Source organism: Suricata suricatta, chromosome 13, assembly GCF_006229205.1.
Source record: "Suricata suricatta isolate VVHF042 chromosome 13, meerkat_22Aug2017_6uvM2_HiC, whole genome shotgun sequence".
NCBI classification, from domain to species: domain Eukaryota; kingdom Metazoa; phylum Chordata; class Mammalia; order Carnivora; family Herpestidae; genus Suricata; species Suricata suricatta.
Window position 1 is genome coordinate 51,890,163 of NC_043712.1, and position 14,356 is coordinate 51,904,518.

The 14,356-nt window shown below is 39.2% G+C and overlaps 1 long non-coding RNA gene across 1 annotated transcript in view; it reads left to right on the forward strand.

Annotated features, from left to right (window-relative positions):
- Nucleotides 1-10,534: 10,534 nt before the first annotated feature.
- The window catches only part of LOC115275711, a 14,375-nt gene continuing 10,553 nt past the window's right edge, over nt 10,535-14,356 (forward strand). The window contains exons 1-2 of the long non-coding RNA XR_003901706.1: nt 10,535-10,599; nt 14,053-14,111. This is a non-coding gene — a long non-coding RNA (uncharacterized LOC115275711). The remainder of the gene's footprint in view (nt 10,600-14,052; nt 14,112-14,356) is intronic.

Consider the following 14,356-nt stretch of genomic DNA (forward strand, 5'->3'; position numbering starts at 1 on the left):
CCAAAACTGAACTCTTGGGACTTCATCAAGATAAAAAGCTCTGCACTGCAAAGGAAACAATCAAGGAAACTAATAGGCAACTGACAGAATGGGAAAAGGTAGTTGCAAATGATATCTCAGATAAAGGGCTAGTATCTAAAATCTACAAGGAACTCACCAAACTCCACACCCACAAAACAAATAACCCAGTGAAGAAATGGGCAGAAAACATGAACAGACACTTCTCCAAAGAGGACATCCAGATGGCCTACAGGCACATGAAATGATGCTCAACATCACTCATCATCAGGGAAACACAAATCAAAACCACACTGCGATACCACCTCACACCAGTCAGAGTGGCTAAAATGAACAAATCAAGAGACTATAGATGGTGGCGAGGGTGTGGAGAGACGGGCACCCTCCTACACTGTTGGTGGGAATATAAACTGGTGAAGCCACTCTGGAAAACAGTATGGAGGTTCCTCAAAAAACTATCTATAGAACTCTCTTATAACCCAGCAATAGCCCTGCTAAGGATTTACCCAAGGGATACAGAAGTGCTGATGCATAGGAGCACATGTACCCCAGTGTTCATAGCAGCAATGTCAACAATAGCCAAAACATGGAAAGAGCCTAAATGTCCATCACCTGATGAGTGGATCAAGAAGATGTGGTATATATACACAATGGAGTACTACATGGCAATGAGAAAGAATGAAATCTGGCCATTTGTAGGAAAGTGCATGGACCTTGAGGGTGTCATGCTAAGCAAAATAAGTCAGGCAGAGAAGTACAGATACCATATGTTTGCACTCATAGGTCTAACAGGAAAGCAGGAGAAACCTAATGGAGGACCAGGGGGAGGGGAAGAGGGAAAGAGAGTTAGGGAGAGAGAGGTATGCAAATCATGAGAGACTATTGAATACTATAAATGAACTGAGGGTTGAAGGGGAAGGGGGAGGGGGGAAAAGAGGTGGTGGTGATGGAGGAGGGCTCTTATGGGTAAGAGTACTGGGTGTTGTATGGAAACCAATTTGACAATAAACTATTTTTTTAAAAAATTAAAAATACAACTACCATATTATCCAGGATTTACGCTCCTGGTATTTACCCAAAGGATACAGAAATGCAAACTCAAAAAGATATATGTTTATTGTAGCACTATTTATGATAGCCAACCTTTAGAAGCATCCCAACTGTTCATATAGATCAATGGACAAAGATGGTGTGGTATAAATATGCATATGTTATAAATATGGAATATTACTCAGCCAGATAAAAAGAGAATGAAATCTTGCCATTTGCAAAAACATAGATGGCTCTAGAAGGTATAATGGTAAGTGAAATAAGTCAGAGAGAGACAAATACTGTATGATTTCATTCATATGTAGAATTTAAGAAACAAAAGAAATAAGCAAAGAAAACAAGAAACAAACCAAAAAGCAGACTCTAAACTATAGAGAACAAACTGATGGCTACCAGAGAGGAGGTGGGTGCAGGGCTGGTTGAAATAGGTGGGGTGATTAAGCGTACACTTCCATATGAGCACTGAGTTATTCATAGAATTGTTGCATCACTCTATTGTATACACAAAACTAATATACTGTATGTTAACTATACTAGAATTAACACTTTTTTAAAGTTTTAAGATTTATATGTTAATACAAAAGATTTAAAGTCCAATACACTATTTATTAAATATATGTGTCAAGCACTATGCTAAGTTGTTTCACACTTATTCTTTTTTCTTTCAAAAATGCAAATATCTTTATCATTTGTCCCAATAATACTTTGTCACTTAAGAAACTGAGGCAGGGAATCTGGCTGGCTCAGTTGGCAGAGCATCTAATTCTCGATCATGGGGTCATGAGTTTAAGCCCCACCCTGGGTGTAGAGATTACTTTTTAAAAATGGGGTGCCTGGGTGGCTCAGTTAGTTAAGCATCCAACTTCAGCTCAGGTCATGATCTCACAGTTCACGAATTCAAGTCCCACATCTGGTTTTGTGCTGACAGCTCAGAGCCTGGAGCCTGCTTCAGATTCTGGGTTTCCCTCTCTCTTTGCTCCTTTCCAGCTTGCACTCTATCTCTGTCTCTCTCAAAAATAAATAAAGGTTAAAAAATAAAGAAGAAATAACAACATTGTGAGACAAAGTCTGCTTCCCTCTGTCCTTGGGAGCACTAGATAATTTTTTTAATGTTTATTTATTTTTGTGAGAGAGAGACAGTGTGAGCAGGGGAGGGGCAGAGAGTGGGAGACACAGAATCTGAAGCAGGCTCCAGGCTCTGAGCTGTCAGCATAGAGCCTGATGTGAGGCTCAAACTCATGAAGCAAGAGATCATGACCTGAGCAGAAGTCAGACACTTAACCTACTGAACCATGCACTAGATATTTTTACAGTATTGAAACTTCCAATCTGATAGGCCTAAAGTGATGTGTCATTATTCTAATGTTCTTTTAATTTGCATTTATCTGATCATTAATGAAGTTCAGTAACACCTAGAAATGCCATTTTAATCTTACATTTTGGGAAGCATGAAACCACTGTTAACACCACCACTGCCAACAAAAATCAGCGCAGAGAATTTGCCAAGCCTAAGAATTTAATTCGTAACCTTACAATGAAGACTTCAGGGAAGGGAGTGGAGTAGGAGAACTAAGCTTACCTCCTCCCTTGAATGTAACTACATAACACTCCCATCAGTATAAATAACTCATTAAATGACCTGAAGACTGGCAGAATAAAGTCCACAAGTAAATGCAGAGAAGAGACTACATTCAAGAGGAGAGGAAGGACAGAGGTGCGATGGGGAGCGAAATGGACTCATGGGCTTTCTGTGGGCAGGATCTTAGGGGCAGAGAAGGAAGAGAGACAGACTCTCACACAGGAAAGCCCACAAGGGGAAGGTGAATCCGCATATTATTTGGCATAACCTTACGAAGAATTATTATAAAGCTATAGCCAAGTCTTCATAGGTGAGGTGGTATCCTATAAAGAAATATATTGATAAGTATTGAGCCTTTTTATTATTATTCCCAGCCATTCTAAGGAGCACAACTGGAAAACAGAAATGTTGAAGGAGGAGTGGTGAGGACAATGATGGAAAAAAGGAACTAAAATTGGTATGTAAAACTGTAAAATAATTACTTCACCATGAATAGTGGTCTTCTTGCAAATTACATATAATAGGAAAGTGTTTCTTTTCTACTTGTAAATAGAGAAAAGCAGTCTCTGCTATTTACCCTTAAGTGACATGAATGTATATATCTCTAATCCAATAGTTGCTCACACAATAGACTTCCAGAGAAGTAAAGAGAGTATGTGCATTTATCTCAGGTTCGAAGATCTGAAAGAGGTCCAGATTTGTTAACAATCTACATGTATGTAACTGGCAAACAGAACCTCATCTCGCAAAGCTCACCTTAGATTTCTCTGTTGAAGGAGCACCTGGGTAGCTCAGTTGGTTAAGCATCCAACTTCCGCTCAGATCATGACCTCACTGGTTAGTGGGTTCAAGGTCCGCTTCGGGCTCTGTGCTGACAGCTCAGAGCCTGGGGCCTGCTTCGGATTCTGTGTCTCCCACTCTCTCTGACCTTCCCCTGCTTGTTCTCTGTCACTTTCTGTCTTTCAAAAATAAATAAATGTTAAAAAAAAAAAAAAAAGATTTCTCTGTTGAAGCATTGAGCTATCGTCCTAGATGAAATAAACCTAAAGAACCATACTTCCAGGGAGGAGAATGTCTCCCACAGTGAGACTAGCCTTCGTGATTAGAAGTTAGGATTTCCCGAAAGGAAAAAGGAGGCACTATGCAGAAGGGGGGATGAACCTGAGGACTGAAGAGACAAGTTAGAAATGAAGTGAGTCCATATTGGAGCCCTAACAAGCGTATAGCTTACTGAGGATCTTTGTCTCCAAACCCATAAAATTTCACTTAATACATTGTTTTTTGTTTTTTGTTTTTTATTTAAAGTAAGCTCTTGGACTCCATGAGTGGCTCAGTTGGTTAAGCATCCAACTTTCGATCTCAGCTCAGGTCTTGATCTCAAAGTTTGTGGCTTCAAGTTGCCCATCAGGCTCTGTGCTGATGGTGCGGAACCTGCCTGGGATTCTCTTTCTCTCTCTCTCTCTCTCTCTCTCTCTGCCCCTCCCTCATTCACACACACACACTGTCTCTCAAAATAAATAAATAAACTTTAAAAAATAAAAAGTAAGCTTGGGGCATCTGGATGGCTCAGTCAGTTAAGTGTCTGACTTGGGTTCAGGTCATAATCTCTCAGTTCCTGGGATCAAGCCCCAGGTCGAGCTCAGTGATGACAGCTCAGAGCCTGAAGCCTGCTTCGGATTCTGTATCTCCCACTCTCTCTGCCCCTCCCCCATGCGTGCTCTGTCTCTCTCTCTCCCTCTCTCTCTCTCTCTTTCAAAAAAGAAACATTAAATAAATAAATAAAATAAAATAAGCTCTATGCCCAACATGGGCTTAAACTCATGACCGGGAGATCTGGAGTTGTATGCTCCTTGCCAAGTAAGCCCTCCTTGCCAAGTGCCTCTAATGTATAGTTTTAAATGTAATGACTCCATTAGAGAAATTAACAACTCTGTAGTTGGAGTTGTTGATGAAGTCAAAACCAGTTCATGAAGGAAAGCTAGGCCTACTCCTTACCACCCTCTGCTAGCTCTCTAAAGAAGTCCTTGCAGAGACGTCAGCACTAATGAAGGAGGAACGTGCAGTTAATGAATTCCAGGTTATGAGCAGCCCAAAGGAACACAGAAGCATTGAGAGGGGTTCACGGAGAAGCAGTGGTCAGCTCAGAAGCAATCATGAGATAAATCCCTTCTCTTTTATTTTTTTTAATTTTTTAAATTTATTTTTAAGAGAGAGAGAGAGAGATAGCATGAGCAAGGGAAGGTCAGAGAGAGAGAGAGACACACAGAATCTGAAGACAGGCTCCAGGCTCTGAGCTGTCAGCACAGAACCCGATGCGGGGCTCAAACCCACAAACCGGGAGATCATGACCTAAGCCAAAGCCCAATGCTTAACTGACTGAGCCACCCAGGCGCCCCCTCAACCTTTTAAAAAATGTACTTGAGAAGATTTCTCTTAAAGTGGAGTAAAAGTTTGGAAGATACCTATCTATACATACATATAAACATGTACATATAGATGGATAAATACCTACATGCATCTCTATTTATTTCTGAATTTTCTGTTCTCTTCAATAGATCTATGTTCCAATATTACACTTTTAACTATTGTAACTTTGTAGTACATTTTTAAACTGCTAGATCATCTCCTCATTTTTCAAAATTTTCTTGGTTATTCTATGCATTTATTAATTTAGATTTGTTAACAAATATTTACTGAACACTTGCTAGATATTGTAGGTTCTGGGGATATAAAAGCAAGCTATACCCAAAAATCTCTGCTGTCACGGAGCTTACATTTTAGTGAGAGCACACAGGTGAGAAGTGATACCAACATAATCCCTGCCCTCGTGCCACACCCTCATAGGAACAGGCTTTCTTGCCCTTAGATTAAATAAGACTGACACCAAGCAAAAATAATTTGCTCCAGAAAATACCCATTCCTTGAGGATAATGCTGTGACCTCAACAGTTTATCACGACTAACAGTTTTCCTATAATTTGCCTCAAGACGTTCCTCCACACCGTACCCAACAATCCAGCTAATGTCCTTGCTAGCAAAATCCACCTTTAAAAATCTTTCTAGAAAAGATTCTTTCTTAATTTCTTCACTGTAAGGCACTACAGAGGTGAGTTCAGGCAATACCTTAGATCCTTAAATAAGAGAAGTTAGACACTCAGAACTTTTGGCATGAGTTCAAAAATCTTTTTAAAAAATGTTTTAGGGGTACCTGGGTGGCTCAGTCAGTTGAGCGTCTGGCCTTGGCTCAGGTCATGACTTTGTGGTTCGTGAGTTCAAGCTCCGCATCCAGCTTGCTGCTGTCAGCACAGAACCTGCTTCAGATCCTTTGTCTCCCTCTCTCTGCCCCTCCTCTGCTTGTGCTGTCTCTCTTTATCTCTCTCTCTCTGAAAAATAAACATGTAAGCAAATAAATAAATATAAAAATGTTTTATATATAAATGAAGAGATTTATTTGTAATTTTTAAAAGCCTGTGTTTTGATAAAAAGATAATTCTTTAGACATATTATAGTGATAAAACTTTAGCTTAAAGCACCTTTCCGTCTCCTTCCTGACACAGTGAAAAGGTTAGCCCAATATAGTTTAGTAAATATATTACCTGAGTTTCATTTCTTATGATTTAAACCTTTTAGTAGAACCTGGGTGGCTCAGTCGGTTGAGAATCCGACTCTTGCCAACCGACTCTTGATCTCTGCTCAGATCGTGATCCCAGGGTCGTGGTTTCTAGCCCCTCATCCAGCTCTGTGCTGAGTGTAGAGCCTGCTTGGGATTCTGTCCCCTTCTGCCTCTGCCCCTCTCCCCTCTGTGCGCATGCGCTCTCTCTCTCTCTTTATGTAAAATGAAATTAAACATTAAATAAAAATTTTAAAAAGAAATAATAAAAATTTTAAAAATAAACTTCCTAATTTCTGAGTTAATTCTGTGGGTCTAGCAAGTTATTATTTCCACAAGTAAACATAAAATTGTGTTTAAATGAAATTGCAATAATGGACTTTTTAAAGGTTTTTATAAATGAAATTTCAATAATGGACTTTTTAAAGGTTTTTATCTCATGGATTCTTATAATACTACACATGTTAAGGATGCAATGGATTAACATAAAGTGTAATTTACAGATTTTTATTCAACTTAAGACCTTAAATTCATATTAAAATAAGTTAACAATAATAATAAGTTAACAAATATACTGTGGTTACCCAAACAATTTTTATATAAACAAATAAACACTAAATGTAATTTTAAATTACTCTTGCTCTTTATTTTTATATACATAATGGCTATAGATTAGCAAGATGTGTGAATGTTTTAAAATTATTTTACATATATGTGTATATGTATTATTCTTCCATCTGAAAATGTATTAAAGGTATATAATAAATGCTTCAGAGAAGAGTGCCTGGGTGGCTCAGTCAGTTAAGTGTCCAACTTTGGCTCGGGTCATGATCTCGTGATTTGTGCGTTCGAGTCCCATGTTGGGCTCTGTGCTGACAGCTCAGAGCCTGGAGCCTCCTTCAGATTCTGTGTCTCCCCACTCTCTGCCTCTCCCATGCTCATACTCTGTCTCTCTCTGTCTATCAATAATAAATAAAAATGTTAAAAAAGTTTTTTTAAATAAATGCTCACAGACAAAATAAGCAAGATAATTCTTGGTTTCCTTCCTTCTAATTTCTCTTGTGTTTGAAAAGTTCGAAATTGATTACTCTAGTTAAGTCTGTGACAATGAGAATTATTAGATAGAAATAGGGATATGCGGTCAAAACCATAAATATGGTATGCCTGTTTTCTGTTTTAGGATATTGTTGCAGTTTATAAAGATGTTAAACTTAAGGCCCTGGCTGGTTCGGACAGTACAACATGTGACTCTTAATCTCAAGGTTATAAGTTTGAACCCCATGTTGGGGGGTAGAGTTTATTTAATAAAAAAATTTTTTTAAGATATTAAACTCGGGGTGCCTGGGTGGCTCAGTCAGTTGAGTGTCCGATTTCGGCTCAGGTCATGATCTCACAGCTCGTGGGTTCGAGCCCCACGTCGGGCTCTGTGCAGACCACTAGCTCAGAGCCTGGAGCCTGCTTCCGATTCTGTGTCTCTTTCTCTCTCTGCCCCTTGCTTGTTCACGCTCTGTCTCTCAAAAATAAATAAATGTAAAAAAAATTTTTTTTAGATATTAAACTCAACAACATAATATAAACAATGTTTTATTTAATAGTGATAATGTTAAGTATATTTTGAAGCTAGTTGAATGGCTAATTTAGTTATCTATTGATATATTATATATGCATGCATATGTGTATGTATAAATAAATACATGTCAATGTATATAAAGTTAACTTTAAAAGGCTTACTTAAAATAAAAAAGGTAATAAGAGACAAATTTGAGGACTTATGTATTCTTTGCTGTAAATTATTATATGGATGGAAAACAAAAGGTAAAATCCGAATCTGCATTTTTTTTCTGTAAAACAACCTATTTTGGTTCAGATAAACAGCAGTTATTTTTCATTCCTAAAATATTCAGTTAATTCTCTAGATTGTTAGCATGGTTCAGAATCATTTTGATAAGAAGTTTAAAAAAAGTTAAGTACCTAATAACATGATTAACTATTGATGTGTGTTTCCTATTTATTACATACAACTATCTCTTGTCTTTAGATAAAATGATTTACATTTCTATCTTATCACCTCTGACAAGTCTTCTTGATTTTGTTCCAGATTCACGTCCCAAATCCCAAATAATCAGACTGTTAAGCTTTCTTGTAAATCAAAACTTTCTTTGAGTTTGCTGGAATAGCAACCAATTCAAGTCAAAGACTCAGTCCCTCAACTTATGCAAGAAAGATAGTAGAAACAAGTAGGCTTTCTTGGATACTCTTCACATTTTAATTAACTTAAAACATTAGTATGAGAACTCTTTACAGAATGTAGGATAAAAATAAAACCATTGGTATTTTTTCAATGACTGTGAACGTCCTCTGCACCAGTTATCTGTTTAATATTATTGCTGTGCTCCAAATCTGCCCTTTTTTGCCCTGATTTGTGATACCAGTACTGGACCCTACAACCACTTCTCCTCTGCCAGCAGATGAGATGTTATGATTGATCAGCAGAGGGCAATGGAGTGACACTGCACGGCCACATGCTGCAGCAAGACACTTTCCCTTAAGGCTCTCGACTTCTATTATTATTCTTGAACACAGGAGACCAACAGAGGTGCTCCAGCTATACCTTCAGCCTGGACTCTCTTCCTAGGGCTCCTTTGACAAGGTCCAGCCCACCTATACCCTCTAGGAAAAGCTAGATACTTCTATAGACTGACCCAGCAGTACTCTCCAGCAATGGCGTGTCACTTCTACAGACTCCTGTAGCAAGTTTCTTCACCTCTGGCAGACTGTGTGGCTGTGCTAGTAGTCATGTCCCCTTTGAGGAGGTCTGAATCTCAGTCTTGGGGAGCAGTGGTGGAAGGAGGCTCTTTTAGTCATTAAGTTCCTGTATTTTCCTCCAGCTTAGAGGTAGTAGCTGCATTTTTGTACCTGCTATTCTGAATCCCTTAGAGACTTCTTTTATCTCTACCTCTTACTAGTTAATAATTCTTTTTTTAAGTAATAATTCTTTTTTTTTAATTTCTTATTGTGTATTTTTTGTTTGAGAGAGAGACATACACAGAGCACGAGCAGGGGAGGGGCCGAGTGAGAGGGAGACACAGAATCCGAAGCAGGCCCCAGGCTCTGAGCTGTCAGCACAGAGACCAAAATGGGGCTTGAACTCACGACCCATGAGACCATGACCCGAGCTGATCAGTCACTTAACCAACTGAGCCACCCAGGCGCCCCAAGTGATAATTCTTTATATTAATTTGCCCTATTCAAAAAAACAGATGTGTTATCTCTCTCCTGACTGGTACTGACTGACATACCTTATAAATATACTTTTGTTCATGTCCAAGGATTGGTACATTAACTGTCTCCAAAAAAGATTTTTTTCTCGGCTATTAACTTCCAATGCCTTTGTCAATCAGGGACCATCATAATACACTTTGTGGTACAAATCAAAAAGCCTTAGAGTCTCCTTTCTGTTCAGAATATGTTTCTATTCAAAAGATAATCATTGAGGGGCCCCTGGGTGGCTCAGTCAATTAAGCGTCCAACTTTGGCTCAGGTCATGATCTTGTGGTTCGTGGGTTTGAGCCTCGAATTGGGCTCTGTGCTGACAGCTAGTTCAGAGCCTGGACCCTGCTTCAGATTCTGTGTCTCCCTCTCTCTCTGAGCCTCCCCTGCTCACGCTGTCTCTCTCTCTCTCTCTCTCTCTCAAAATTAAATTAAAAAAAAATAAGGGGCGCCTGGGTGGCTCAGTTGGTTAAGCGTCTGGCTTTGGCTCAAGTCATGATCTCACGGTTCGTAGGTTCGAGCCCCACGTCAGGCTCTGTGCTGACAGCTCAGAGCCTGAAGCCTGCTTCAGATTCTGTGTTTCCCTCTCTCTCTGACTCTCCCTGGCTCATGCTGTCTCTCTCTCTCTCTCTCTCTCTCTCAAAAAAAAAAAAAAAAACCAGAAAACACTTTTAAAAATTGTAAAAATCGAAAGATAATCATTGATTACATTCTTCTATATTAATTTTCTGTTACACCTTAAGGAAGAATTCTACTGCCTTCAAGTCCACATTATTTCATCTTGAGGAAGAGACTTCAGAGAAATATAGCCTTTGAGGCTTGTAGAAAAGGATCTTATCAATTACTGTAAACAACAAATACGGCAGCAAAAACTTTAGAGTGTTATTTCTTAGAACCACATCTCTACTAGAGAAGTTGATGTCACTGTTAGATTACTGGAAAACTGTACTAACCAGAAACGACAACAGCAGGAGGATATAGCTACAACGTAAGACTTTCAGATTGATACAATGCCTGCATGAAGTATATCACTTCCAGCGAAGGCTCGGGAGATCAAATCCGGATGACTGGAGGTACAGACTGCCACTTTTCAATCATCATGCTTGTATTTGTCACTTGCCAAGCCATTTCATTTCCTCTTGGTTGCTTTAAGGTTTTGGATTGTTAACTTTGATAGCTATTAAATCCCTATGCTCAATAATGCTTCTTACATGCCTAGTTACTCCTTGGTAAAAGTCTAACCCTTAGCTATATTTTCCTTGTGATTTAGTTAAAACACAAAATCAAATCAACTTTTGAATTCATATTTGTTTTCCTTAGGGTACCATTCATTTCCTTTTCTATTAGTTCCTTGTAATAAATTAGTTGATTTCCTGGGTAATTGAGTTCAATCACAGAGTGACTTTTAAAATTTTTCAAATGTGTAATTATTTTTGAGAGAGAGAGAGACAGAGACAGAGCACGAGCAGGCATGGAGGCAGAGAGAGCAGAAGACACAGAATCCAAAGTAAACTCCAGGCTCTGAGCTCTGAGCTGTCAGCACAGAGCCGACCCAGGGCTCTAATCCACGAACTGCGACATCATGACCTGATCTAAATAAAGTCTGATACTTAACTGACTGAGCCACCCAAGCGCCCCACAGAGTAACAGAGTGACTTTTTTTAGGGTAGCACAACAGGTCAGAGAGTCAGAAATCCCTTATCATATTCCCCTCTAAAGAAAATACTTGGGGACCGTATAAGAGATAATTTGGCTAGCCTTTGGTCTCAGTTCCTAGGAGATACTCTCTAAACCCGAATGAAATAGGAGCGATGGTGGACCCCTCAGACCAAACCTGATAGCTTTATGCTAGTGAGGTGACTCAGACGGGGGTGGTCATGCCAGAAAGACCAACCATGTTGGGGTTTTCAGTCATGTGATATCATCTTGACTTCTGGGTAAGAAAGGAAGGAAGCCTAGAAATTGAGTTCAACCCCACAAGCAATGATTCGATCAACCATGCCTATGTAATAAAATTTCAATAGAAACTCTGGACACTGAAGGTCAGATGAAGTTCCCTGGTCAGCAATACTGTTGAGTATTTTCACATTTAGCTGACGGGAGGGCAACACATCCCTGAGAATGATGGAAGCTTCATATTTGAAACTCTCTCAGGGTCACCTGGATGGCTCAGTCGGTTAAGCATCTGACTTCAGCTCAGGTCATGATCTCACAATCCGTGGGTTCGAGCCCTGTGTCAGGCTCTGTGCTGATAGCTCAAAACAGCTCAGATCCTGGAGCCAGCTTCAGATTCTGTGTCTCCCTCTCTCTCTGCCCCTCCCCTGCTCACTCTCTGTCTCTCTCTCTCTCAAAATAAGGACATAAAAAAATTAAAAAAAAAAAAACGAAACTCTCTCAGACCTCACCCTATGCGTCTCTTCTTTTGGCTAGTTCTAATTTGTAGCTTTTTGCTATGATAAGACTTCATTCATAAGTGTGGCACTTTTAGTGAGTCCTGTGAGTCTCTTCGGTAAATTCTCAAACCTGACGGTGGTCATGGGACCCTCTCAATTTGTAACCAACTGGTCAGAAATGAGAGTCACCCTGGAGCCCCCAAATTTGTGGCTGGTATCTGGAGTAAAGGCAGCATGTGAAGAACTGTGCTCTCAAAATTTGCATTTTGACAAATTCACTGTAGGAAGCTTTTGTAGAAGCTAGCCTTTGCAACCAATAGAAATAGAGCTTGAAGAAGATTCAAAAAGAGATGGAGTATATTCAAAGACTGTTTCACTTTTATAGATCTTACATGAAAGGCACACTAGAGTACTTCACCACAAGATCTTTTACTTAAAGCTATAGTGATCTCTTTATTACTTTGCAAATATTTACAAATATCATTTCTTGACAACAGTGACACTTACGTAATATAGCAAAACATCTCCAGATCATTTGACAACTCCATACAGTCATTATCACCAAGAACATATCATTGGTCAGCCCCTTGCAATTGGTATTAAATTTGTGGGACAAAATCTGACTGCTAGCAGCAGATTGGACAGAGATATGTTATCTTGGTTCGTTGACACCCGGTATTAAGATAAGCCCTGGTGTCACCCAGGACTTGTTTTAGCCCACAAATGTCCCTTCCCAGAACAAAACCAAACAAAAATTATTTAAATAATTTAATTCAACAAGGAGGGAAACAGGTCTGTGGTTTGAGTTCAAAAACCTTAAGAACTGATGGTTTTTGGCTTTTTTTTTTTTTTTGGACTGCCTTCTTCTATACCCAAACTTTTTATCTTATGCTTTCCAAAAAGCCTGAAAGATAGGAGTAATCCTACATGTAGTAAAACTAAATAATGTGTCCGAGGCCACAGAACTTCTCCCCCCAGACTTTCATGAGATTAGACAAATGATAGCTCAAAACATAGAGTCATTAGACATAATAGTCTCTTCTTGAAGGGACTCTGTGTGCTCTGTAAGGGAAATAATACTGTGTTTATATTTTTGCAGATTTCTCCAGGGCCCCTTATGTCACAAGGAAGATCTGTAACATAACAAATAAGGATATCATGAAACAAAGTAATTTGTCTAATACCTAAATATCTGTTCTGTGGGCTCTTTGTAGTTGGTATAGAATCTATTTTCTGAATTCAGTTAAAATATGTTTACCCAAATTAGATTAGCATCTGCTTGTGTTGCAATGTACAAATGTGGAACTCCGGAGGCTTAAATGCTGCTGTGCAGTCACTGTGAATCCTGCTGATCTTCTACCAAGAACAGGAAGAGTCAACACTTGTAGAGGTTGGAATAAATAACTACCATCAGAAAACATACTTGGGGTACCTGGGTGCCTTAGTTGGTAAGCGTCTGACTCTTGATTTAGGCTTAGGTCATGATCTTGTGGTTTGTGAGTTGGAGGCCTGCATTGGGCTCTGAGCTGACAGTGTGGAGCCTGCTTGGTGCTCTCTCTCTCTCCCTCTTTCTTTGCCCCTTCCCTGCTTGCACGCTCTCTCAAAATAAATATATAATCTTAAAAAAAGAAAAGAAAATACACTCAACCACAACATATCAAATATGTCATATGTCAACATATCAAACATGTCATATATTTGGATTGGCGATGTCCCCAAATGATAATGGTCTTTGAGATTAGCCTGAAGAATGATAAATGGCGAAACTGGGAATTTAACCTGACATAATTTTCAAGTCCCTGTGTTAAATAATAACAAAGCAAAATATCAGCTGCTGGCGGGGAATATAGTGTGAATTGACTAAAAAGCTTATTTATCAAAACAGTTAGCCCATCAAGACTCACTTCAACATTCTTGATTCGCTGAGCCCACTAATCCAAAACTATTAATTCATAAATTTGCTCATTCCCAATCAGTTCTTCGCTTGCAAGGCCTGTCTAAATTAGCTAGCCCAGGCCCTAAATCTCTTTACCTCTCCCTAGTGTCCTCATTGGGAGGCACTCCTTAGACTCTGTCACTGTGATGTTCTTCCTTAAACAAAAGTAAAGTAAGCTGACTTTTTTTGATCAACAGGTTGTGCACGGGCGCATGTGTGTTAGAAGAGGTCAATGCTTGATACTGACAATAAACAAGTAAGTAAAAAAAGATATTGGGTCCCAGACAGGCATAAGTGCTATGAAAAAGGAAAAAAGCCAAAGCAAGTGGGAAAGGAAATGCATGTGGGTGGGTGGTGGGTAGATATGGTCGTTCTAATTTTAGATTAGGTAATCAAGGAAGTCCTCCCTGAATGGATGCCATTTGATCAAAGACTTGTAGGTAGTGAGAGAGCAAGCATGCAGCTATTTAGGAAAGCTATCCAGAAAGAAGGAATAGCAAT